Source organism: Mytilus edulis, unplaced genomic scaffold, assembly GCF_963676685.1.
Source record: "Mytilus edulis unplaced genomic scaffold, xbMytEdul2.2 SCAFFOLD_1271, whole genome shotgun sequence".
In the NCBI taxonomy this organism is placed as follows: domain Eukaryota; kingdom Metazoa; phylum Mollusca; class Bivalvia; order Mytilida; family Mytilidae; genus Mytilus; species Mytilus edulis.
The window spans coordinates 1-25,000 of record NW_027266911.1 but is presented as its reverse complement, the minus strand read 5'-3'; the positions used below and the strand labels follow the sequence as shown (position 1 = coordinate 25,000).

At 35.6% G+C, this 25,000-nt stretch overlaps 21 non-coding genes across 21 annotated transcripts; all 21 read left to right on the top strand.

The window, feature by feature from the left end:
• The first annotated feature begins 23 nt into the window (after positions 1 to 23).
• On the top strand, positions 24 to 142 carry LOC139504557 (5S ribosomal RNA). The gene has a single exon (XR_011659274.1). It is a non-coding gene; the product is annotated as a 5S ribosomal RNA (ribosomal RNA).
• Positions 143 to 2,137: 1,995 nt separating this feature from the next.
• LOC139504556 (5S ribosomal RNA) lies at positions 2,138 to 2,256 on the top strand. Its single transcript, XR_011659273.1, has one exon. It is a non-coding gene; the product is annotated as a 5S ribosomal RNA (ribosomal RNA).
• Positions 2,257 to 2,398: 142 nt separating this feature from the next.
• Positions 2,399 to 2,517, top strand: LOC139504555 (5S ribosomal RNA). The gene has a single exon (XR_011659272.1). It is a non-coding gene; the product is annotated as a 5S ribosomal RNA (ribosomal RNA).
• Positions 2,518 to 4,512: 1,995 nt separating this feature from the next.
• On the top strand, positions 4,513 to 4,631 carry LOC139504554 (5S ribosomal RNA). Its single transcript, XR_011659271.1, has one exon. It is a non-coding gene; the product is annotated as a 5S ribosomal RNA (ribosomal RNA).
• Positions 4,632 to 4,773: 142 nt separating this feature from the next.
• LOC139504553 (5S ribosomal RNA) lies at positions 4,774 to 4,892 on the top strand. The gene has a single exon (XR_011659270.1). It is a non-coding gene; the product is annotated as a 5S ribosomal RNA (ribosomal RNA).
• A 1,995-nt stretch (positions 4,893 to 6,887) lies between these two features.
• LOC139504552 (5S ribosomal RNA) lies at positions 6,888 to 7,006 on the top strand. The gene has a single exon (XR_011659269.1). It is a non-coding gene; the product is annotated as a 5S ribosomal RNA (ribosomal RNA).
• Positions 7,007 to 7,148: 142 nt separating this feature from the next.
• Positions 7,149 to 7,267, top strand: LOC139504550 (5S ribosomal RNA). The gene has a single exon (XR_011659267.1). It is a non-coding gene; the product is annotated as a 5S ribosomal RNA (ribosomal RNA).
• Positions 7,268 to 9,262: 1,995 nt separating this feature from the next.
• On the top strand, positions 9,263 to 9,381 carry LOC139504549 (5S ribosomal RNA). The gene has a single exon (XR_011659266.1). It is a non-coding gene; the product is annotated as a 5S ribosomal RNA (ribosomal RNA).
• A 142-nt stretch (positions 9,382 to 9,523) lies between these two features.
• Positions 9,524 to 9,642, top strand: LOC139504548 (5S ribosomal RNA). The gene has a single exon (XR_011659265.1). It is a non-coding gene; the product is annotated as a 5S ribosomal RNA (ribosomal RNA).
• Positions 9,643 to 11,637: 1,995 nt separating this feature from the next.
• On the top strand, positions 11,638 to 11,756 carry LOC139504547 (5S ribosomal RNA). The gene has a single exon (XR_011659264.1). It is a non-coding gene; the product is annotated as a 5S ribosomal RNA (ribosomal RNA).
• A 142-nt stretch (positions 11,757 to 11,898) lies between these two features.
• Positions 11,899 to 12,017, top strand: LOC139504546 (5S ribosomal RNA). Its single transcript, XR_011659263.1, has one exon. It is a non-coding gene; the product is annotated as a 5S ribosomal RNA (ribosomal RNA).
• Positions 12,018 to 14,297: 2,280 nt separating this feature from the next.
• LOC139504544 (5S ribosomal RNA) lies at positions 14,298 to 14,416 on the top strand. The gene has a single exon (XR_011659262.1). It is a non-coding gene; the product is annotated as a 5S ribosomal RNA (ribosomal RNA).
• Positions 14,417 to 14,558: 142 nt separating this feature from the next.
• Positions 14,559 to 14,677, top strand: LOC139504543 (5S ribosomal RNA). The gene has a single exon (XR_011659261.1). It is a non-coding gene; the product is annotated as a 5S ribosomal RNA (ribosomal RNA).
• A 1,995-nt stretch (positions 14,678 to 16,672) lies between these two features.
• Positions 16,673 to 16,791, top strand: LOC139504542 (5S ribosomal RNA). Its single transcript, XR_011659260.1, has one exon. It is a non-coding gene; the product is annotated as a 5S ribosomal RNA (ribosomal RNA).
• Positions 16,792 to 16,933: 142 nt separating this feature from the next.
• LOC139504541 (5S ribosomal RNA) lies at positions 16,934 to 17,052 on the top strand. Its single transcript, XR_011659259.1, has one exon. It is a non-coding gene; the product is annotated as a 5S ribosomal RNA (ribosomal RNA).
• Positions 17,053 to 19,047: 1,995 nt separating this feature from the next.
• LOC139504540 (5S ribosomal RNA) lies at positions 19,048 to 19,166 on the top strand. Its single transcript, XR_011659258.1, has one exon. It is a non-coding gene; the product is annotated as a 5S ribosomal RNA (ribosomal RNA).
• Positions 19,167 to 19,308: 142 nt separating this feature from the next.
• Positions 19,309 to 19,427, top strand: LOC139504561 (5S ribosomal RNA). The gene has a single exon (XR_011659278.1). It is a non-coding gene; the product is annotated as a 5S ribosomal RNA (ribosomal RNA).
• Positions 19,428 to 21,422: 1,995 nt separating this feature from the next.
• Positions 21,423 to 21,541, top strand: LOC139504560 (5S ribosomal RNA). Its single transcript, XR_011659277.1, has one exon. It is a non-coding gene; the product is annotated as a 5S ribosomal RNA (ribosomal RNA).
• A 142-nt stretch (positions 21,542 to 21,683) lies between these two features.
• Positions 21,684 to 21,802, top strand: LOC139504559 (5S ribosomal RNA). Its single transcript, XR_011659276.1, has one exon. It is a non-coding gene; the product is annotated as a 5S ribosomal RNA (ribosomal RNA).
• A 1,995-nt stretch (positions 21,803 to 23,797) lies between these two features.
• On the top strand, positions 23,798 to 23,916 carry LOC139504551 (5S ribosomal RNA). The gene has a single exon (XR_011659268.1). It is a non-coding gene; the product is annotated as a 5S ribosomal RNA (ribosomal RNA).
• A 142-nt stretch (positions 23,917 to 24,058) lies between these two features.
• Positions 24,059 to 24,177, top strand: LOC139504538 (5S ribosomal RNA). Its single transcript, XR_011659256.1, has one exon. It is a non-coding gene; the product is annotated as a 5S ribosomal RNA (ribosomal RNA).
• Positions 24,178 to 25,000: the final 823 nt, after the last annotated feature.

The following is a 25,000-nucleotide window of genomic DNA, read 5'->3' as shown; positions in this document are numbered from 1 at the left end:
ATCAAAAAATTTAACACTTCTGTGTCTACGACCATATCACGTTGAAAACACCGGTTCTCGTCCGATCACCGAAGTTAAGCAACGTCGAGCCCGGTTAGTACTTGGATGGGTGACCGCCTGGGAATACCGGGTGTTGTAGACATTTTTTTTTACTTATAATTTTGCATTCCTACCAAACATAATTGTTGTATGATTTTTTTTTAACTAATTTACTTGGATGTAATATTCAACATATCTAGCTATCAATGAATGAAGAAAACAGAAAATAAATCATTCATAAATTTATTTATTTTTCAATACCCATCTGCATGGTGAAATATTTTTACGTGAAATACATGCAAGTCAAGTTAGATACACTTAAGAATTCCACTCCTTCCACATGCATGTGGCTACATATATTTCTTTTTTTTAAATTAGGTCTCGTAAAGGTCGTCTGTGATAATATGGTATCCGCCATTTGTCGTCATTTGAAATCGCCTCTTTTTTTTTTACCAGGGCATATATGATTCACTATTTTTCTGAAAGGATTCTGATCAGCTAAAAAAAAATCATTATAGCAAAAACAAATAATAAACAATAAATACTAATTATATCTTGTAAAGTTCTAGTAAAAAATTCGAATATTTGAAACGTCTTTCATCTCGGTCAAGGAAGTCCCGGTTTCGAAGTTTGCCATCTTTGTGTGCTTTCATATCGAAGGCAAAATCTAAATTTCTGGGAAGTCTCTTTATTTCTACGTATATCTGAAAGCAAAAACATATAAAGAAATGATTTTACTACAAATGTATATCAGTTTTACGGCACAATCTAGTTTTTGTGAAATAATACAACACGTTTTCTGAGGAAGAATCGCACGAGAGAAATTGACAAGTTGTACATTAATCGTAAATATTTCTTCACTCGTGGTATTTTGTTTAATTCTTATGACATATTCTGAAAGAAAAATTCCTGCTGAAGATTTTCGTGTATGATTTATATATCAAAAAGTACAATTTATTTGAAACAAATGATTAAAACTTGTCGAACAAGCACACAGATTTTCTTGTCGATCTGTTTGAATTAGATTGTCATGAAAGTTTAAGGGTGCTCTCGTCGAGGTCCGCGTTAGATAGATAATTACACTCTGTGTCAGTGCGAATTGCATATCATTGTAATCTGTCGTTCATTCGCACACATCGTTCAACAACCAAAGCCGCAAAATGTCAGACGCACCAGCACCAGTAGTAAAGACCCCAGCTAAGTCACCAAAGAAGAAAGCTGCAGCTAAACCAAAGAAAGTAGCTACTCATCCAAAATACAGCGAGATGGTCGGAAAGGCTATATCTGCTTTGAAAGAGCGTGGAGGCTCCAGCCGTCAAGCCATCCTTAAGTATATCTTAGCAAACTTCAGCGTTGGTAGCGATGCAAAAACAGTCAACACTCACTTGAAGTTAGCTCTGAAATCAGGAGTGAAGAGCAATAGCTTGAAACAGTCGAAGGGTACCGGCGCTTCTGGAAGCTTTAAGATTGGGGAAGTGGCTAAACCAGCTAAGAAACCAGCAAAGAAAGTAGTTAAACCTAAAGCCGCCAAGCCAAAGAAGGCAAAGACACCTACCAAAAAGACTGCCGCAAAGAAACCTGCAGCAAAGAAACCAGCAGGTGAAAAGAAAGCAGCTAAACCAAAAGCAAAGAAACCAGCTGCAAAGAAACCTGCTGCAAAACCTGCTGCCAAATCTGCAAAGAAAGCCACAAAATCTCCCAAGAAGACAAAGGCTGCAGCTAAACCAAAGAAGGCAAAGACACCAAAGAAGAAGTAAATGAAGGAAGCATCATGATGCTTTTAAAGCTTAAACAGCCCTTTTAAGGGCTACCAAATTTTTTCAAAAAGAGTCTGAAATTGTTGCATGGTATTAGTCACAAATAAAATACAGCTTGTCCCATATTCTAAATCTCTCTTTCTTCTCTGCAATTTTTTTTTACTATAAAGTCCATGTGTACTTGCTAAGTTTTACTATCTTCCACTCTGGATCGTGCAGTAAGTATTTAGTTTTGCTTCTATCTTAAACCTGAAAAAAATCTTTTTTTTATACAAATTCTAGATCTGTTCAAAATTGCTTTACTTCCTAACTTTATATATCAAAAATTTTAACACTTCTGTGTCTACGACCATATCACGTTGAAAACACCGGTTCTCGTCCGATCACCGAAGTTAAGCAACGTCGAGCCCGGTTAGTACTTGGATGGGTGACCGCCTGGGAATACCGGGTGTTGTAGACATTTTTTGTACCTATAATTTTGAATTTCTACCAAACATATTATTATTGTAAAGTTTTGCTTCTGAAAAAAATCTATTTTATATAAATTTTGTTCAAAAATGCTACTACCTAACCTTATATATCAAAAAATTTAACACTTCTGTGTCTACGACCATATCACGTTGAAAACACCGGTTCTCGTCCGATCACCGAAGTTAAGCAACGTCGAGCCCGGTTAGTACTTGGATGGGTGACCGCCTGGGAATACCGGGTGTTGTAGACATTTTTTTTTACTTATAATTTTGCATTCCTACCAAACATAATTGTTGTATGATTTTTTTTTAACTAATTTACTTGGATGTAATATTCAACATATCTAGCTATCAATGAATGAAGAAAACAGAAAATAAATCATTCATAAATTTATTTATTTTTCAATACCCATCTGCATGGTGAAATATTTTTACGTGAAATACATGCAAGTCAAGTTAGATACACTTAAGAATTCCACTCCTTCCACATGCATGTGGCTACATATATTTCTTTTTTTTAAATTAGGTCTCGTAAAGGTCGTCTGTGATAATATGGTATCCGCCATTTGTCGTCATTTGAAATCGCCTCTTTTTTTTTTACCAGGGCATATATGATTCACTATTTTTCTGAAAGGATTCTGATCAGCTAAAAAAAAATCATTATAGCAAAAACAAATAATAAACAATAAATACTAATTATATCTTGTAAAGTTCTAGTAAAAAATTCGAATATTTGAAACGTCTTTCATCTCGGTCAAGGAAGTCCCGGTTTCGAAGTTTGCCATCTTTGTGTGCTTTCATATCGAAGGCAAAATCTAAATTTCTGGGAAGTCTCTTTATTTCTACGTATATCTGAAAGCAAAAACATATAAAGAAATGATTTTACTACAAATGTATATCAGTTTTACGGCACAATCTAGTTTTTGTGAAATAATACAACACGTTTTCTGAGGAAGAATCGCACGAGAGAAATTGACAAGTTGTACATTAATCGTAAATATTTCTTCACTCGTGGTATTTTGTTTAATTCTTATGACATATTCTGAAAGAAAAATTCCTGCTGAAGATTTTCGTGTATGATTTATATATCAAAAAGTACAATTTATTTGAAACAAATGATTAAAACTTGTCGAACAAGCACACAGATTTTCTTGTCGATCTGTTTGAATTAGATTGTCATGAAAGTTTAAGGGTGCTCTCGTCGAGGTCCGCGTTAGATAGATAATTACACTCTGTGTCAGTGCGAATTGCATATCATTGTAATCTGTCGTTCATTCGCACACATCGTTCAACAACCAAAGCCGCAAAATGTCAGACGCACCAGCACCAGTAGTAAAGACCCCAGCTAAGTCACCAAAGAAGAAAGCTGCAGCTAAACCAAAGAAAGTAGCTACTCATCCAAAATACAGCGAGATGGTCGGAAAGGCTATATCTGCTTTGAAAGAGCGTGGAGGCTCCAGCCGTCAAGCCATCCTTAAGTATATCTTAGCAAACTTCAGCGTTGGTAGCGATGCAAAAACAGTCAACACTCACTTGAAGTTAGCTCTGAAATCAGGAGTGAAGAGCAATAGCTTGAAACAGTCGAAGGGTACCGGCGCTTCTGGAAGCTTTAAGATTGGGGAAGTGGCTAAACCAGCTAAGAAACCAGCAAAGAAAGTAGTTAAACCTAAAGCCGCCAAGCCAAAGAAGGCAAAGACACCTACCAAAAAGACTGCCGCAAAGAAACCTGCAGCAAAGAAACCAGCAGGTGAAAAGAAAGCAGCTAAACCAAAAGCAAAGAAACCAGCTGCAAAGAAACCTGCTGCAAAACCTGCTGCCAAATCTGCAAAGAAAGCCACAAAATCTCCCAAGAAGACAAAGGCTGCAGCTAAACCAAAGAAGGCAAAGACACCAAAGAAGAAGTAAATGAAGGAAGCATCATGATGCTTTTAAAGCTTAAACAGCCCTTTTAAGGGCTACCAAATTTTTTCAAAAAGAGTCTGAAATTGTTGCATGGTATTAGTCACAAATAAAATACAGCTTGTCCCATATTCTAAATCTCTCTTTCTTCTCTGCAATTTTTTTTTACTATAAAGTCCATGTGTACTTGCTAAGTTTTACTATCTTCCACTCTGGATCGTGCAGTAAGTATTTAGTTTTGCTTCTATCTTAAACCTGAAAAAAATCTTTTTTTTATACAAATTCTAGATCTGTTCAAAATTGCTTTACTTCCTAACTTTATATATCAAAAATTTTAACACTTCTGTGTCTACGACCATATCACGTTGAAAACACCGGTTCTCGTCCGATCACCGAAGTTAAGCAACGTCGAGCCCGGTTAGTACTTGGATGGGTGACCGCCTGGGAATACCGGGTGTTGTAGACATTTTTTGTACCTATAATTTTGAATTTCTACCAAACATATTATTATTGTAAAGTTTTGCTTCTGAAAAAAATCTATTTTATATAAATTTTGTTCAAAAATGCTACTACCTAACCTTATATATCAAAAAATTTAACACTTCTGTGTCTACGACCATATCACGTTGAAAACACCGGTTCTCGTCCGATCACCGAAGTTAAGCAACGTCGAGCCCGGTTAGTACTTGGATGGGTGACCGCCTGGGAATACCGGGTGTTGTAGACATTTTTTTTTACTTATAATTTTGCATTCCTACCAAACATAATTGTTGTATGATTTTTTTTTAACTAATTTACTTGGATGTAATATTCAACATATCTAGCTATCAATGAATGAAGAAAACAGAAAATAAATCATTCATAAATTTATTTATTTTTCAATACCCATCTGCATGGTGAAATATTTTTACGTGAAATACATGCAAGTCAAGTTAGATACACTTAAGAATTCCACTCCTTCCACATGCATGTGGCTACATATATTTCTTTTTTTTAAATTAGGTCTCGTAAAGGTCGTCTGTGATAATATGGTATCCGCCATTTGTCGTCATTTGAAATCGCCTCTTTTTTTTTTACCAGGGCATATATGATTCACTATTTTTCTGAAAGGATTCTGATCAGCTAAAAAAAAATCATTATAGCAAAAACAAATAATAAACAATAAATACTAATTATATCTTGTAAAGTTCTAGTAAAAAATTCGAATATTTGAAACGTCTTTCATCTCGGTCAAGGAAGTCCCGGTTTCGAAGTTTGCCATCTTTGTGTGCTTTCATATCGAAGGCAAAATCTAAATTTCTGGGAAGTCTCTTTATTTCTACGTATATCTGAAAGCAAAAACATATAAAGAAATGATTTTACTACAAATGTATATCAGTTTTACGGCACAATCTAGTTTTTGTGAAATAATACAACACGTTTTCTGAGGAAGAATCGCACGAGAGAAATTGACAAGTTGTACATTAATCGTAAATATTTCTTCACTCGTGGTATTTTGTTTAATTCTTATGACATATTCTGAAAGAAAAATTCCTGCTGAAGATTTTCGTGTATGATTTATATATCAAAAAGTACAATTTATTTGAAACAAATGATTAAAACTTGTCGAACAAGCACACAGATTTTCTTGTCGATCTGTTTGAATTAGATTGTCATGAAAGTTTAAGGGTGCTCTCGTCGAGGTCCGCGTTAGATAGATAATTACACTCTGTGTCAGTGCGAATTGCATATCATTGTAATCTGTCGTTCATTCGCACACATCGTTCAACAACCAAAGCCGCAAAATGTCAGACGCACCAGCACCAGTAGTAAAGACCCCAGCTAAGTCACCAAAGAAGAAAGCTGCAGCTAAACCAAAGAAAGTAGCTACTCATCCAAAATACAGCGAGATGGTCGGAAAGGCTATATCTGCTTTGAAAGAGCGTGGAGGCTCCAGCCGTCAAGCCATCCTTAAGTATATCTTAGCAAACTTCAGCGTTGGTAGCGATGCAAAAACAGTCAACACTCACTTGAAGTTAGCTCTGAAATCAGGAGTGAAGAGCAATAGCTTGAAACAGTCGAAGGGTACCGGCGCTTCTGGAAGCTTTAAGATTGGGGAAGTGGCTAAACCAGCTAAGAAACCAGCAAAGAAAGTAGTTAAACCTAAAGCCGCCAAGCCAAAGAAGGCAAAGACACCTACCAAAAAGACTGCCGCAAAGAAACCTGCAGCAAAGAAACCAGCAGGTGAAAAGAAAGCAGCTAAACCAAAAGCAAAGAAACCAGCTGCAAAGAAACCTGCTGCAAAACCTGCTGCCAAATCTGCAAAGAAAGCCACAAAATCTCCCAAGAAGACAAAGGCTGCAGCTAAACCAAAGAAGGCAAAGACACCAAAGAAGAAGTAAATGAAGGAAGCATCATGATGCTTTTAAAGCTTAAACAGCCCTTTTAAGGGCTACCAAATTTTTTCAAAAAGAGTCTGAAATTGTTGCATGGTATTAGTCACAAATAAAATACAGCTTGTCCCATATTCTAAATCTCTCTTTCTTCTCTGCAATTTTTTTTTACTATAAAGTCCATGTGTACTTGCTAAGTTTTACTATCTTCCACTCTGGATCGTGCAGTAAGTATTTAGTTTTGCTTCTATCTTAAACCTGAAAAAAATCTTTTTTTTATACAAATTCTAGATCTGTTCAAAATTGCTTTACTTCCTAACTTTATATATCAAAAATTTTAACACTTCTGTGTCTACGACCATATCACGTTGAAAACACCGGTTCTCGTCCGATCACCGAAGTTAAGCAACGTCGAGCCCGGTTAGTACTTGGATGGGTGACCGCCTGGGAATACCGGGTGTTGTAGACATTTTTTGTACCTATAATTTTGAATTTCTACCAAACATATTATTATTGTAAAGTTTTGCTTCTGAAAAAAATCTATTTTATATAAATTTTGTTCAAAAATGCTACTACCTAACCTTATATATCAAAAAATTTAACACTTCTGTGTCTACGACCATATCACGTTGAAAACACCGGTTCTCGTCCGATCACCGAAGTTAAGCAACGTCGAGCCCGGTTAGTACTTGGATGGGTGACCGCCTGGGAATACCGGGTGTTGTAGACATTTTTTTTTACTTATAATTTTGCATTCCTACCAAACATAATTGTTGTATGATTTTTTTTTAACTAATTTACTTGGATGTAATATTCAACATATCTAGCTATCAATGAATGAAGAAAACAGAAAATAAATCATTCATAAATTTATTTATTTTTCAATACCCATCTGCATGGTGAAATATTTTTACGTGAAATACATGCAAGTCAAGTTAGATACACTTAAGAATTCCACTCCTTCCACATGCATGTGGCTACATATATTTCTTTTTTTTAAATTAGGTCTCGTAAAGGTCGTCTGTGATAATATGGTATCCGCCATTTGTCGTCATTTGAAATCGCCTCTTTTTTTTTTACCAGGGCATATATGATTCACTATTTTTCTGAAAGGATTCTGATCAGCTAAAAAAAAATCATTATAGCAAAAACAAATAATAAACAATAAATACTAATTATATCTTGTAAAGTTCTAGTAAAAAATTCGAATATTTGAAACGTCTTTCATCTCGGTCAAGGAAGTCCCGGTTTCGAAGTTTGCCATCTTTGTGTGCTTTCATATCGAAGGCAAAATCTAAATTTCTGGGAAGTCTCTTTATTTCTACGTATATCTGAAAGCAAAAACATATAAAGAAATGATTTTACTACAAATGTATATCAGTTTTACGGCACAATCTAGTTTTTGTGAAATAATACAACACGTTTTCTGAGGAAGAATCGCACGAGAGAAATTGACAAGTTGTACATTAATCGTAAATATTTCTTCACTCGTGGTATTTTGTTTAATTCTTATGACATATTCTGAAAGAAAAATTCCTGCTGAAGATTTTCGTGTATGATTTATATATCAAAAAGTACAATTTATTTGAAACAAATGATTAAAACTTGTCGAACAAGCACACAGATTTTCTTGTCGATCTGTTTGAATTAGATTGTCATGAAAGTTTAAGGGTGCTCTCGTCGAGGTCCGCGTTAGATAGATAATTACACTCTGTGTCAGTGCGAATTGCATATCATTGTAATCTGTCGTTCATTCGCACACATCGTTCAACAACCAAAGCCGCAAAATGTCAGACGCACCAGCACCAGTAGTAAAGACCCCAGCTAAGTCACCAAAGAAGAAAGCTGCAGCTAAACCAAAGAAAGTAGCTACTCATCCAAAATACAGCGAGATGGTCGGAAAGGCTATATCTGCTTTGAAAGAGCGTGGAGGCTCCAGCCGTCAAGCCATCCTTAAGTATATCTTAGCAAACTTCAGCGTTGGTAGCGATGCAAAAACAGTCAACACTCACTTGAAGTTAGCTCTGAAATCAGGAGTGAAGAGCAATAGCTTGAAACAGTCGAAGGGTACCGGCGCTTCTGGAAGCTTTAAGATTGGGGAAGTGGCTAAACCAGCTAAGAAACCAGCAAAGAAAGTAGTTAAACCTAAAGCCGCCAAGCCAAAGAAGGCAAAGACACCTACCAAAAAGACTGCCGCAAAGAAACCTGCAGCAAAGAAACCAGCAGGTGAAAAGAAAGCAGCTAAACCAAAAGCAAAGAAACCAGCTGCAAAGAAACCTGCTGCAAAACCTGCTGCCAAATCTGCAAAGAAAGCCACAAAATCTCCCAAGAAGACAAAGGCTGCAGCTAAACCAAAGAAGGCAAAGACACCAAAGAAGAAGTAAATGAAGGAAGCATCATGATGCTTTTAAAGCTTAAACAGCCCTTTTAAGGGCTACCAAATTTTTTCAAAAAGAGTCTGAAATTGTTGCATGGTATTAGTCACAAATAAAATACAGCTTGTCCCATATTCTAAATCTCTCTTTCTTCTCTGCAATTTTTTTTTACTATAAAGTCCATGTGTACTTGCTAAGTTTTACTATCTTCCACTCTGGATCGTGCAGTAAGTATTTAGTTTTGCTTCTATCTTAAACCTGAAAAAAATCTTTTTTTTATACAAATTCTAGATCTGTTCAAAATTGCTTTACTTCCTAACTTTATATATCAAAAATTTTAACACTTCTGTGTCTACGACCATATCACGTTGAAAACACCGGTTCTCGTCCGATCACCGAAGTTAAGCAACGTCGAGCCCGGTTAGTACTTGGATGGGTGACCGCCTGGGAATACCGGGTGTTGTAGACATTTTTTGTACCTATAATTTTGAATTTCTACCAAACATATTATTATTGTAAAGTTTTGCTTCTGAAAAAAATCTATTTTATATAAATTTTGTTCAAAAATGCTACTACCTAACCTTATATATCAAAAAATTTAACACTTCTGTGTCTACGACCATATCACGTTGAAAACACCGGTTCTCGTCCGATCACCGAAGTTAAGCAACGTCGAGCCCGGTTAGTACTTGGATGGGTGACCGCCTGGGAATACCGGGTGTTGTAGACATTTTTTTTTACTTATAATTTTGCATTCCTACCAAACATAATTGTTGTATGATTTTTTTTTAACTAATTTACTTGGATGTAATATTCAACATATCTAGCTATCAATGAATGAAGAAAACAGAAAATAAATCATTCATAAATTTATTTATTTTTCAATACCCATCTGCATGGTGAAATATTTTTACGTGAAATACATGCAAGTCAAGTTAGATACACTTAAGAATTCCACTCCTTCCACATGCATGTGGCTACATATATTTCTTTTTTTTAAATTAGGTCTCGTAAAGGTCGTCTGTGATAATATGGTATCCGCCATTTGTCGTCATTTGAAATCGCCTCTTTTTTTTTTACCAGGGCATATATGATTCACTATTTTTCTGAAAGGATTCTGATCAGCTAAAAAAAAATCATTATAGCAAAAACAAATAATAAACAATAAATACTAATTATATCTTGTAAAGTTCTAGTAAAAAATTCGAATATTTGAAACGTCTTTCATCTCGGTCAAGGAAGTCCCGGTTTCGAAGTTTGCCATCTTTGTGTGCTTTCATATCGAAGGCAAAATCTAAATTTCTGGGAAGTCTCTTTATTTCTACGTATATCTGAAAGCAAAAACATATAAAGAAATGATTTTACTACAAATGTATATCAGTTTTACGGCACAATCTAGTTTTTGTGAAATAATACAACACGTTTTCTGAGGAAGAATCGCACGAGAGAAATTGACAAGTTGTACATTAATCGTAAATATTTCTTCACTCGTGGTATTTTGTTTAATTCTTATGACATATTCTGAAAGAAAAATTCCTGCTGAAGATTTTCGTGTATGATTTATATATCAAAAAGTACAATTTATTTGAAACAAATGATTAAAACTTGTCGAACAAGCACACAGATTTTCTTGTCGATCTGTTTGAATTAGATTGTCATGAAAGTTTAAGGGTGCTCTCGTCGAGGTCCGCGTTAGATAGATAATTACACTCTGTGTCAGTGCGAATTGCATATCATTGTAATCTGTCGTTCATTCGCACACATCGTTCAACAACCAAAGCCGCAAAATGTCAGACGCACCAGCACCAGTAGTAAAGACCCCAGCTAAGTCACCAAAGAAGAAAGCTGCAGCTAAACCAAAGAAAGTAGCTACTCATCCAAAATACAGCGAGATGGTCGGAAAGGCTATATCTGCTTTGAAAGAGCGTGGAGGCTCCAGCCGTCAAGCCATCCTTAAGTATATCTTAGCAAACTTCAGCGTTGGTAGCGATGCAAAAACAGTCAACACTCACTTGAAGTTAGCTCTGAAATCAGGAGTGAAGAGCAATAGCTTGAAACAGTCGAAGGGTACCGGCGCTTCTGGAAGCTTTAAGATTGGGGAAGTGGCTAAACCAGCTAAGAAACCAGCAAAGAAAGTAGTTAAACCTAAAGCCGCCAAGCCAAAGAAGGCAAAGACACCTACCAAAAAGACTGCCGCAAAGAAACCTGCAGCAAAGAAACCAGCAGGTGAAAAGAAAGCAGCTAAACCAAAAGCAAAGAAACCAGCTGCAAAGAAACCTGCTGCAAAACCTGCTGCCAAATCTGCAAAGAAAGCCACAAAATCTCCCAAGAAGACAAAGGCTGCAGCTAAACCAAAGAAGGCAAAGACACCAAAGAAGAAGTAAATGAAGGAAGCATCATGATGCTTTTAAAGCTTAAACAGCCCTTTTAAGGGCTACCAAATTTTTTCAAAAAGAGTCTGAAATTGTTGCATGGTATTAGTCACAAATAAAATACAGCTTGTCCCATATTCTAAATCTCTCTTTCTTCTCTGCAATTTTTTTTTACTATAAAGTCCATGTGTACTTGCTAAGTTTTACTATCTTCCACTCTGGATCGTGCAGTAAGTATTTAGTTTTGCTTCTATCTTAAACCTGAAAAAAATCTTTTTTTTATACAAATTCTAGATCTGTTCAAAATTGCTTTACTTCCTAACTTTATATATCAAAAATTTTAACACTTCTGTGTCTACGACCATATCACGTTGAAAACACCGGTTCTCGTCCGATCACCGAAGTTAAGCAACGTCGAGCCCGGTTAGTACTTGGATGGGTGACCGCCTGGGAATACCGGGTGTTGTAGACATTTTTTGTACCTATAATTTTGAATTTCTACCAAACATATTATTATTGTAAAGTTTTGCTTCTGAAAAAAATCTATTTTATATAAATTTTGTTCAAAAATGCTACTACCTAACCTTATATATCAAAAAATTTAACACTTCTGTGTCTACGACCATATCACGTTGAAAACACCGGTTCTCGTCCGATCACCGAAGTTAAGCAACGTCGAGCCCGGTTAGTACTTGGATGGGTGACCGCCTGGGAATACCGGGTGTTGTAGACATTTTTTTTTACTTATAATTTTGCATTCCTACCAAACATAATTGTTGTATGATTTTTTTTTAACTAATTTACTTGGATGTAATATTCAACATATCTAGCTATCAATGAATGAAGAAAACAGAAAATAAATCATTCATAAATTTATTTATTTTTCAATACCCATCTGCATGGTGAAATATTTTTACGTGAAATACATGCAAGTCAAGTTAGATACACTTAAGAATTCCACTCCTTCCACATGCATGTGGCTACATATATTTCTTTTTTTTAAATTAGGTCTCGTAAAGGTCGTCTGTGATAATATGGTATCCGCCATTTGTCGTCATTTGAAATCGCCTCTTTTTTTTTTACCAGGGCATATATGATTCACTATTTTTCTGAAAGGATTCTGATCAGCTAAAAAAAAATCATTATAGCAAAAACAAATAATAAACAATAAATACTAATTATATCTTGTAAAGTTCTAGTAAAAAATTCGAATATTTGAAACGTCTTTCATCTCGGTCAAGGAAGTCCCGGTTTCGAAGTTTGCCATCTTTGTGTGCTTTCATATCGAAGGCAAAATCTAAATTTCTGGGAAGTCTCTTTATTTCTACGTATATCTGAAAGCAAAAACATATAAAGAAATGATTTTACTACAAATGTATATCAGTTTTACGGCACAATCTAGTTTTTGTGAAATAATACAACACGTTTTCTGAGGAAGAATCGCACGAGAGAAATTGACAAGTTGTACATTAATCGTAAATATTTCTTCACTCGTGGTATTTTGTTTAATTCTTATGACATATTCTGAAAGAAAAATTCCTGCTGAAGATTTTCGTGTATGATTTATATATCAAAAAGTACAATTTATTTGAAACAAATGATTAAAACTTGTCGAACAAGCACACAGATTTTCTTGTCGATCTGTTTGAATTAGGGAGCTACCATTTGATTTTTATGGGGGGGCTAGGATGAAAAATTTTGTCCTGCTTTTTTTTTTTAGTTGTAATCTCTGTCCTGCCTTTTTATTTCTTACTCTATTCGGTCCTGCCTTTTTTTTTACTAGTTTATCCTGACTTTTTTTACACAAATTGTCATCCTGCCTTTTTTTTTACCAAGTTGCTCATCCTGCCTTTTTTTTTTACTCAAAACTCCTGTCCTGCCTATTTTTTTCAAATTTCATCCTAGCCCCCCCATAAAAATCAAATGGTAGCTCCCTTAGATTGTCATGAAAGTTTAAGGGTGCTCTCGTCGAGGTCCGCGTTAGATAGATAATTACACTCTGTGTCAGTGCGAATTGCATATCATTGTAATCTGTCGTTCATTCGCACACATCGTTCAACAACCAAAGCCGCAAAATGTCAGACGCACCAGCACCAGTAGTAAAGACCCCAGCTAAGTCACCAAAGAAGAAAGCTGCAGCTAAACCAAAGAAAGTAGCTACTCATCCAAAATACAGCGAGATGGTCGGAAAGGCTATATCTGCTTTGAAAGAGCGTGGAGGCTCCAGCCGTCAAGCCATCCTTAAGTATATCTTAGCAAACTTCAGCGTTGGTAGCGATGCAAAAACAGTCAACACTCACTTGAAGTTAGCTCTGAAATCAGGAGTGAAGAGCAATAGCTTGAAACAGTCGAAGGGTACCGGCGCTTCTGGAAGCTTTAAGATTGGGGAAGTGGCTAAACCAGCTAAGAAACCAGCAAAGAAAGTAGTTAAACCTAAAGCCGCCAAGCCAAAGAAGGCAAAGACACCTACCAAAAAGACTGCCGCAAAGAAACCTGCAGCAAAGAAACCAGCAGGTGAAAAGAAAGCAGCTAAACCAAAAGCAAAGAAACCAGCTGCAAAGAAACCTGCTGCAAAACCTGCTGCCAAATCTGCAAAGAAAGCCACAAAATCTCCCAAGAAGACAAAGGCTGCAGCTAAACCAAAGAAGGCAAAGACACCAAAGAAGAAGTAAATGAAGGAAGCATCATGATGCTTTTAAAGCTTAAACAGCCCTTTTAAGGGCTACCAAATTTTTTCAAAAAGAGTCTGAAATTGTTGCATGGTATTAGTCACAAATAAAATACAGCTTGTCCCATATTCTAAATCTCTCTTTCTTCTCTGCAATTTTTTTTTACTATAAAGTCCATGTGTACTTGCTAAGTTTTACTATCTTCCACTCTGGATCGTGCAGTAAGTATTTAGTTTTGCTTCTATCTTAAACCTGAAAAAAATCTTTTTTTTATACAAATTCTAGATCTGTTCAAAATTGCTTTACTTCCTAACTTTATATATCAAAAATTTTAACACTTCTGTGTCTACGACCATATCACGTTGAAAACACCGGTTCTCGTCCGATCACCGAAGTTAAGCAACGTCGAGCCCGGTTAGTACTTGGATGGGTGACCGCCTGGGAATACCGGGTGTTGTAGACATTTTTTGTACCTATAATTTTGAATTTCTACCAAACATATTATTATTGTAAAGTTTTGCTTCTGAAAAAAATCTATTTTATATAAATTTTGTTCAAAAATGCTACTACCTAACCTTATATATCAAAAAATTTAACACTTCTGTGTCTACGACCATATCACGTTGAAAACACCGGTTCTCGTCCGATCACCGAAGTTAAGCAACGTCGAGCCCGGTTAGTACTTGGATGGGTGACCGCCTGGGAATACCGGGTGTTGTAGACATTTTTTTTTACTTATAATTTTGCATTCCTACCAAACATAATTGTTGTATGATTTTTTTTTAACTAATTTACTTGGATGTAATATTCAACATATCTAGCTATCAATGAATGAAGAAAACAGAAAATAAATCATTCATAAATTTATTTATTTTTCAATACCCATCTGCATGGTGAAATATTTTTACGTGAAATACATGCAAGTCAAGTTAGATACACTTAAGAATTCCACTCCTTCCACATGCATGTGGCTACATATATTTCTTTTTTTTAAATTAGGTCTCGTAAAGGTCGTCTGTGATAATATGGTATCCGCCATTTGTCGTCATTTGAAATCGCCTCTTTTTTTTTTACCAGGGCATATATGATTCACTATTTTTCTGAAAGGATTCTGATCAGCTAAAAAAAAATCATTATAGCAAAAACAAATAATAAACAATAAATACTAATTATATCTTGTAAAGTTCTAGTAAAAAATTCGAATATTTGAAACGTCTTTCATCTCGGTCAAGGAAGTCCCGGTTTCGAAGTTTGCCATCTTTGTGTGCTTTCATATCGAAGGCAAAATCTAAATTTCTGGGAAGTCTCTTTATTTCTACGTATATCTGAAAGCAAAAACATATAAAGAAATGATTTTACTACAAATGTATATCAGTTTTACGGCACAATCTAGTTTTTGTGAAATAATACAACACGTTTTCTGAGGAAGAATCGCACGAGAGAAATTGACAAGTTGTACATTAATCGTAAATATTTCTTCACTCGTGGTATTTTGTTTAATTCTTATGACATATTCTGAAAGAAAAATTCCTGCTGAAGATTTTCGTGTATGATTTATATATCAAAAAGTACAATTTATTTGAAACAAATGATTAAAACTTGTCGAACAAGCACACAGATTTTCTTGTCGATCTGTTTGAATTAGATTGTCATGAAAGTTTAAGGGTGCTCTCGTCGAGGTCCGCGTTAGATAGATAATTACACTCTGTGTCAGTGCGAATTGCATATCATTGTAATCTGTCGTTCATTCGCACACATCGTTCAACAACCAAAGCCGCAAAATGTCAGACGCACCAGCACCAGTAGTAAAGACCCCAGCTAAGTCACCAAAGAAGAAAGCTGCAGCTAAACCAAAGAAAGTAGCTACTCATCCAAAATACAGCGAGATGGTCGGAAAGGCTATATCTGCTTTGAAAGAGCGTGGAGGCTCCAGCCGTCAAGCCATCCTTAAGTATATCTTAGCAAACTTCAGCGTTGGTAGCGATGCAAAAACAGTCAACACTCACTTGAAGTTAGCTCTGAAATCAGGAGTGAAGAGCAATAGCTTGAAACAGTCGAAGGGTACCGGCGCTTCTGGAAGCTTTAAGATTGGGGAAGTGGCTAAACCAGCTAAGAAACCAGCAAAGAAAGTAGTTAAACCTAAAGCCGCCAAGCCAAAGAAGGCAAAGACACCTACCAAAAAGACTGCCGCAAAGAAACCTGCAGCAAAGAAACCAGCAGGTGAAAAGAAAGCAGCTAAACCAAAAGCAAAGAAACCAGCTGCAAAGAAACCTGCTGCAAAACCTGCTGCCAAATCTGCAAAGAAAGCCACAAAATCTCCCAAGAAGACAAAGGCTGCAGCTAAACCAAAGAAGGCAAAGACACCAAAGAAGAAGTAAATGAAGGAAGCATCATGATGCTTTTAAAGCTTAAACAGCCCTTTTAAGGGCTACCAAATTTTTTCAAAAAGAGTCTGAAATTGTTGCATGGTATTAGTCACAAATAAAATACAGCTTGTCCCATATTCTAAATCTCTCTTTCTTCTCTGCAATTTTTTTTTACTATAAAGTCCATGTGTACTTGCTAAGTTTTACTATCTTCCACTCTGGATCGTGCAGTAAGTATTTAGTTTTGCTTCTATCTTAAACCTGAAAAAAATCTTTTTTTTATACAAATTCTAGATCTGTTCAAAATTGCTTTACTTCCTAACTTTATATATCAAAAATTTTAACACTTCTGTGTCTACGACCATATCACGTTGAAAACACCGGTTCTCGTCCGATCACCGAAGTTAAGCAACGTCGAGCCCGGTTAGTACTTGGATGGGTGACCGCCTGGGAATACCGGGTGTTGTAGACATTTTTTGTACCTATAATTTTGAATTTCTACCAAACATATTATTATTGTAAAGTTTTGCTTCTGAAAAAAATCTATTTTATATAAATTTTGTTCAAAAATGCTACTACCTAACCTTATATATCAAAAAATTTAACACTTCTGTGTCTACGACCATATCACGTTGAAAACACCGGTTCTCGTCCGATCACCGAAGTTAAGCAACGTCGAGCCCGGTTAGTACTTGGATGGGTGACCGCCTGGGAATACCGGGTGTTGTAGACATTTTTTTTTACTTATAATTTTGCATTCCTACCAAACATAATTGTTGTATGATTTTTTTTTAACTAATTTACTTGGATGTAATATTCAACATATCTAGCTATCAATGAATGAAGAAAACAGAAAATAAATCATTCATAAATTTATTTATTTTTCAATACCCATCTGCATGGTGAAATATTTTTACGTGAAATACATGCAAGTCAAGTTAGATACACTTAAGAATTCCACTCCTTCCACATGCATGTGGCTACATATATTTCTTTTTTTTAAATTAGGTCTCGTAAAGGTCGTCTGTGATAATATGGTATCCGCCATTTGTCGTCATTTGAAATCGCCTCTTTTTTTTTTACCAGGGCATATATGATTCACTATTTTTCTGAAAGGATTCTGATCAGCTAAAAAAAAATCATTATAGCAAAAACAAATAATAAACAATAAATACTAATTATATCTTGTAAAGTTCTAGTAAAAAATTCGAATATTTGAAACGTCTTTCATCTCGGTCAAGGAAGTCCCGGTTTCGAAGTTTGCCATCTTTGTGTGCTTTCATATCGAAGGCAAAATCTAAATTTCTGGGAAGTCTCTTTATTTCTACGTATATCTGAAAGCAAAAACATATAAAGAAATGATTTTACTACAAATGTATATCAGTTTTACGGCACAATCTAGTTTTTGTGAAATAATACAACACGTTTTCTGAGGAAGAATCGCACGAGAGAAATTGACAAGTTGTACATTAATCGTAAATATTTCTTCACTCGTGGTATTTTGTTTAATTCTTATGACATATTCTGAAAGAAAAATTCCTGCTGAAGATTTTCGTGTATGATTTATATATCAAAAAGTACAATTTATTTGAAACAAATGATTAAAACTTGTCGAACAAGCACACAGATTTTCTTGTCGATCTGTTTGAATTAGATTGTCATGAAAGTTTAAGGGTGCTCTCGTCGAGGTCCGCGTTAGATAGATAATTACACTCTGTGTCAGTGCGAATTGCATATCATTGTAATCTGTCGTTCATTCGCACACATCGTTCAACAACCAAAGCCGCAAAATGTCAGACGCACCAGCACCAGTAGTAAAGACCCCAGCTAAGTCACCAAAGAAGAAAGCTGCAGCTAAACCAAAGAAAGTAGCTACTCATCCAAAATACAGCGAGATGGTCGGAAAGGCTATATCTGCTTTGAAAGAGCGTGGAGGCTCCAGCCGTCAAGCCATCCTTAAGTATATCTTAGCAAACTTCAGCGTTGGTAGCGATGCAAAAACAGTCAACACTCACTTGAAGTTAGCTCTGAAATCAGGAGTGAAGAGCAATAGCTTGAAACAGTCGAAGGGTACCGGCGCTTCTGGAAGCTTTAAGATTGGGGAAGTGGCTAAACCAGCTAAGAAACCAGCAAAGAAAGTAGTTAAACCTAAAGCCGCCAAGCCAAAGAAGGCAAAGACACCTACCAAAAAGACTGCCGCAAAGAAACCTGCAGCAAAGAAACCAGCAGGTGAAAAGAAAGCAGCTAAACCAAAAGCAAAGAAACCAGCTGCAAAGAAACCTGCTGCAAAACCTGCTGCCAAATCTGCAAAGAAAGCCACAAAATCTCCCAAGAAGACAAAGGCTGCAGCTAAACCAAAGAAGGCAAAGACACCAAAGAAGAAGTAAATGAAGGAAGCATCATGATGCTTTTAAAGCTTAAACAGCCCTTTTAAGGGCTACCAAATTTTTTCAAAAAGAGTCTGAAATTGTTGCATGGTATTAGTCACAAATAAAATACAGCTTGTCCCATATTCTAAATCTCTCTTTCTTCTCTGCAATTTTTTTTTACTATAAAGTCCATGTGTACTTGCTAAGTTTTACTATCTTCCACTCTGGATCGTGCAGTAAGTATTTAGTTTTGCTTCTATCTTAAACCTGAAAAAAATCTTTTTTTTATACAAATTCTAGATCTGTTCAAAATTGCTTTACTTCCTAACTTTATATATCAAAAATTTTAACACTTCTGTGTCTACGACCATATCACGTTGAAAACACCGGTTCTCGTCCGATCACCGAAGTTAAGCAACGTCGAGCCCGGTTAGTACTTGGATGGGTGACCGCCTGGGAATACCGGGTGTTGTAGACATTTTTTGTACCTATAATTTTGAATTTCTACCAAACATATTATTATTGTAAAGTTTTGCTTCTGAAAAAAATCTATTTTATATAAATTTTGTTCAAAAATGCTACTACCTAACCTTATATATCAAAAAATTTAACACTTCTGTGTCTACGACCATATCACGTTGAAAACACCGGTTCTCGTCCGATCACCGAAGTTAAGCAACGTCGAGCCCGGTTAGTACTTGGATGGGTGACCGCCTGGGAATACCGGGTGTTGTAGACATTTTTTTTTACTTATAATTTTGCATTCCTACCAAACATAATTGTTGTATGATTTTTTTTTAACTAATTTACTTGGATGTAATATTCAACATATCTAGCTATCAATGAATGAAGAAAACAGAAAATAAATCATTCATAAATTTATTTATTTTTCAATACCCATCTGCATGGTGAAATATTTTTACGTGAAATACATGCAAGTCAAGTTAGATACACTTAAGAATTCCACTCCTTCCACATGCATGTGGCTACATATATTTCTTTTTTTTAAATTAGGTCTCGTAAAGGTCGTCTGTGATAATATGGTATCCGCCATTTGTCGTCATTTGAAATCGCCTCTTTTTTTTTTACCAGGGCATATATGATTCACTATTTTTCTGAAAGGATTCTGATCAGCTAAAAAAAAATCATTATAGCAAAAACAAATAATAAACAATAAATACTAATTATATCTTGTAAAGTTCTAGTAAAAAATTCGAATATTTGAAACGTCTTTCATCTCGGTCAAGGAAGTCCCGGTTTCGAAGTTTGCCATCTTTGTGTGCTTTCATATCGAAGGCAAAATCTAAATTTCTGGGAAGTCTCTTTATTTCTACGTATATCTGAAAGCAAAAACATATAAAGAAATGATTTTACTACAAATGTATATCAGTTTTACGGCACAATCTAGTTTTTGTGAAATAATACAACACGTTTTCTGAGGAAGAATCGCACGAGAGAAATTGACAAGTTGTACATTAATCGTAAATATTTCTTCACTCGTGGTATTTTGTTTAATTCTTATGACATATTCTGAAAGAAAAATTCCTGCTGAAGATTTTCGTGTATGATTTATATATCAAAAAGTACAATTTATTTGAAACAAATGATTAAAACTTGTCGAACAAGCACACAGATTTTCTTGTCGATCTGTTTGAATTAGATTGTCATGAAAGTTTAAGGGTGCTCTCGTCGAGGTCCGCGTTAGATAGATAATTACACTCTGTGTCAGTGCGAATTGCATATCATTGTAATCTGTCGTTCATTCGCACACATCGTTCAACAACCAAAGCCGCAAAATGTCAGACGCACCAGCACCAGTAGTAAAGACCCCAGCTAAGTCACCAAAGAAGAAAGCTGCAGCTAAACCAAAGAAAGTAGCTACTCATCCAAAATACAGCGAGATGGTCGGAAAGGCTATATCTGCTTTGAAAGAGCGTGGAGGCTCCAGCCGTCAAGCCATCCTTAAGTATATCTTAGCAAACTTCAGCGTTGGTAGCGATGCAAAAACAGTCAACACTCACTTGAAGTTAGCTCTGAAATCAGGAGTGAAGAGCAATAGCTTGAAACAGTCGAAGGGTACCGGCGCTTCTGGAAGCTTTAAGATTGGGGAAGTGGCTAAACCAGCTAAGAAACCAGCAAAGAAAGTAGTTAAACCTAAAGCCGCCAAGCCAAAGAAGGCAAAGACACCTACCAAAAAGACTGCCGCAAAGAAACCTGCAGCAAAGAAACCAGCAGGTGAAAAGAAAGCAGCTAAACCAAAAGCAAAGAAACCAGCTGCAAAGAAACCTGCTGCAAAACCTGCTGCCAAATCTGCAAAGAAAGCCACAAAATCTCCCAAGAAGACAAAGGCTGCAGCTAAACCAAAGAAGGCAAAGACACCAAAGAAGAAGTAAATGAAGGAAGCATCATGATGCTTTTAAAGCTTAAACAGCCCTTTTAAGGGCTACCAAATTTTTTCAAAAAGAGTCTGAAATTGTTGCATGGTATTAGTCACAAATAAAATACAGCTTGTCCCATATTCTAAATCTCTCTTTCTTCTCTGCAATTTTTTTTTACTATAAAGTCCATGTGTACTTGCTAAGTTTTACTATCTTCCACTCTGGATCGTGCAGTAAGTATTTAGTTTTGCTTCTATCTTAAACCTGAAAAAAATCTTTTTTTTATACAAATTCTAGATCTGTTCAAAATTGCTTTACTTCCTAACTTTATATATCAAAAATTTTAACACTTCTGTGTCTACGACCATATCACGTTGAAAACACCGGTTCTCGTCCGATCACCGAAGTTAAGCAACGTCGAGCCCGGTTAGTACTTGGATGGGTGACCGCCTGGGAATACCGGGTGTTGTAGACATTTTTTGTACCTATAATTTTGAATTTCTACCAAACATATTATTATTGTAAAGTTTTGCTTCTGAAAAAAATCTATTTTATATAAATTTTGTTCAAAAATGCTACTACCTAACCTTATATATCAAAAAATTTAACACTTCTGTGTCTACGACCATATCACGTTGAAAACACCGGTTCTCGTCCGATCACCGAAGTTAAGCAACGTCGAGCCCGGTTAGTACTTGGATGGGTGACCGCCTGGGAATACCGGGTGTTGTAGACATTTTTTTTTACTTATAATTTTGCATTCCTACCAAACATAATTGTTGTATGATTTTTTTTTAACTAATTTACTTGGATGTAATATTCAACATATCTAGCTATCAATGAATGAAGAAAACAGAAAATAAATCATTCATAAATTTATTTATTTTTCAATACCCATCTGCATGGTGAAATATTTTTACGTGAAATACATGCAAGTCAAGTTAGATACACTTAAGAATTCCACTCCTTCCACATGCATGTGGCTACATATATTTCTTTTTTTTAAATTAGGTCTCGTAAAGGTCGTCTGTGATAATATGGTATCCGCCATTTGTCGTCATTTGAAATCGCCTCTTTTTTTTTTACCAGGGCATATATGATTCACTATTTTTCTGAAAGGATTCTGATCAGCTAAAAAAAAATCATTATAGCAAAAACAAATAATAAACAATAAATACTAATTATATCTTGTAAAGTTCTAGTAAAAAATTCGAATATTTGAAACGTCTTTCATCTCGGTCAAGGAAGTCCCGGTTTCGAAGTTTGCCATCTTTGTGTGCTTTCATATCGAAGGCAAAATCTAAATTTCTGGGAAGTCTCTTTATTTCTACGTATATCTGAAAGCAAAAACATATAAAGAAATGATTTTACTACAAATGTATATCAGTTTTACGGCACAATCTAGTTTTTGTGAAATAATACAACACGTTTTCTGAGGAAGAATCGCACGAGAGAAATTGACAAGTTGTACATTAATCGTAAATATTTCTTCACTCGTGGTATTTTGTTTAATTCTTATGACATATTCTGAAAGAAAAATTCCTGCTGAAGATTTTCGTGTATGATTTATATATCAAAAAGTACAATTTATTTGAAACAAATGATTAAAACTTGTCGAACAAGCACACAGATTTTCTTGTCGATCTGTTTGAATTAGATTGTCATGAAAGTTTAAGGGTGCTCTCGTCGAGGTCCGCGTTAGATAGATAATTACACTCTGTGTCAGTGCGAATTGCATATCATTGTAATCTGTCGTTCATTCGCACACATCGTTCAACAACCAAAGCCGCAAAATGTCAGACGCACCAGCACCAGTAGTAAAGACCCCAGCTAAGTCACCAAAGAAGAAAGCTGCAGCTAAACCAAAGAAAGTAGCTACTCATCCAAAATACAGCGAGATGGTCGGAAAGGCTATATCTGCTTTGAAAGAGCGTGGAGGCTCCAGCCGTCAAGCCATCCTTAAGTATATCTTAGCAAACTTCAGCGTTGGTAGCGATGCAAAAACAGTCAACACTCACTTGAAGTTAGCTCTGAAATCAGGAGTGAAGAGCAATAGCTTGAAACAGTCGAAGGGTACCGGCGCTTCTGGAAGCTTTAAGATTGGGGAAGTGGCTAAACCAGCTAAGAAACCAGCAAAGAAAGTAGTTAAACCTAAAGCCGCCAAGCCAAAGAAGGCAAAGACACCTACCAAAAAGACTGCCGCAAAGAAACCTGCAGCAAAGAAACCAGCAGGTGAAAAGAAAGCAGCTAAACCAAAAGCAAAGAAACCAGCTGCAAAGAAACCTGCTGCAAAACCTGCTGCCAAATCTGCAAAGAAAGCCACAAAATCTCCCAAGAAGACAAAGGCTGCAGCTAAACCAAAGAAGGCAAAGACACCAAAGAAGAAGTAAATGAAGGAAGCATCATGATGCTTTTAAAGCTTAAACAGCCCTTTTAAGGGCTACCAAATTTTTTCAAAAAGAGTCTGAAATTGTTGCATGGTATTAGTCACAAATAAAATACAGCTTGTCCCATATTCTAAATCTCTCTTTCTTCTCTGCAATTTTTTTTTACTATAAAGTCCATGTGTACTTGCTAAGTTTTACTATCTTCCACTCTGGATCGTGCAGTAAGTATTTAGTTTTGCTTCTATCTTAAACCTGAAAAAAATCTTTTTTTTATACAAATTCTAGATCTGTTCAAAATTGCTTTACTTCCTAACTTTATATATCAAAAATTTTAACACTTCTGTGTCTACGACCATATCACGTTGAAAACACCGGTTCTCGTCCGATCACCGAAGTTAAGCAACGTCGAGCCCGGTTAGTACTTGGATGGGTGACCGCCTGGGAATACCGGGTGTTGTAGACATTTTTTGTACCTATAATTTTGAATTTCTACCAAACATATTATTATTGTAAAGTTTTGCTTCTGAAAAAAATCTATTTTATATAAATTTTGTTCAAAAATGCTACTACCTAACCTTATATATCAAAAAATTTAACACTTCTGTGTCTACGACCATATCACGTTGAAAACACCGGTTCTCGTCCGATCACCGAAGTTAAGCAACGTCGAGCCCGGTTAGTACTTGGATGGGTGACCGCCTGGGAATACCGGGTGTTGTAGACATTTTTTTTTACTTATAATTTTGCATTCCTACCAAACATAATTGTTGTATGATTTTTTTTTAACTAATTTACTTGGATGTAATATTCAACATATCTAGCTATCAATGAATGAAGAAAACAGAAAATAAATCATTCATAAATTTATTTATTTTTCAATACCCATCTGCATGGTGAAATATTTTTACGTGAAATACATGCAAGTCAAGTTAGATACACTTAAGAATTCCACTCCTTCCACATGCATGTGGCTACATATATTTCTTTTTTTTAAATTAGGTCTCGTAAAGGTCGTCTGTGATAATATGGTATCCGCCATTTGTCGTCATTTGAAATCGCCTCTTTTTTTTTTACCAGGGCATATATGATTCACTATTTTTCTGAAAGGATTCTGATCAGCTAAAAAAAAATCATTATAGCAAAAACAAATAATAAACAATAAATACTAATTATATCTTGTAAAGTTCTAGTAAAAAATTCGAATATTTGAAACGTCTTTCATCTCGGTCAAGGAAGTCCCGGTTTCGAAGTTTGCCATCTTTGTGTGCTTTCATATCGAAGGCAAAATCTAAATTTCTGGGAAGTCTCTTTATTTCTACGTATATCTGAAAGCAAAAACATATAAAGAAATGATTTTACTACAAATGTATATCAGTTTTACGGCACAATCTAGTTTTTGTGAAATAATACAACACGTTTTCTGAGGAAGAATCGCACGAGAGAAATTGACAAGTTGTACATTAATCGTAAATATTTCTTCACTCGTGGTATTTTGTTTAATTCTTATGACATATTCTGAAAGAAAAATTCCTGCTGAAGATTTTCGT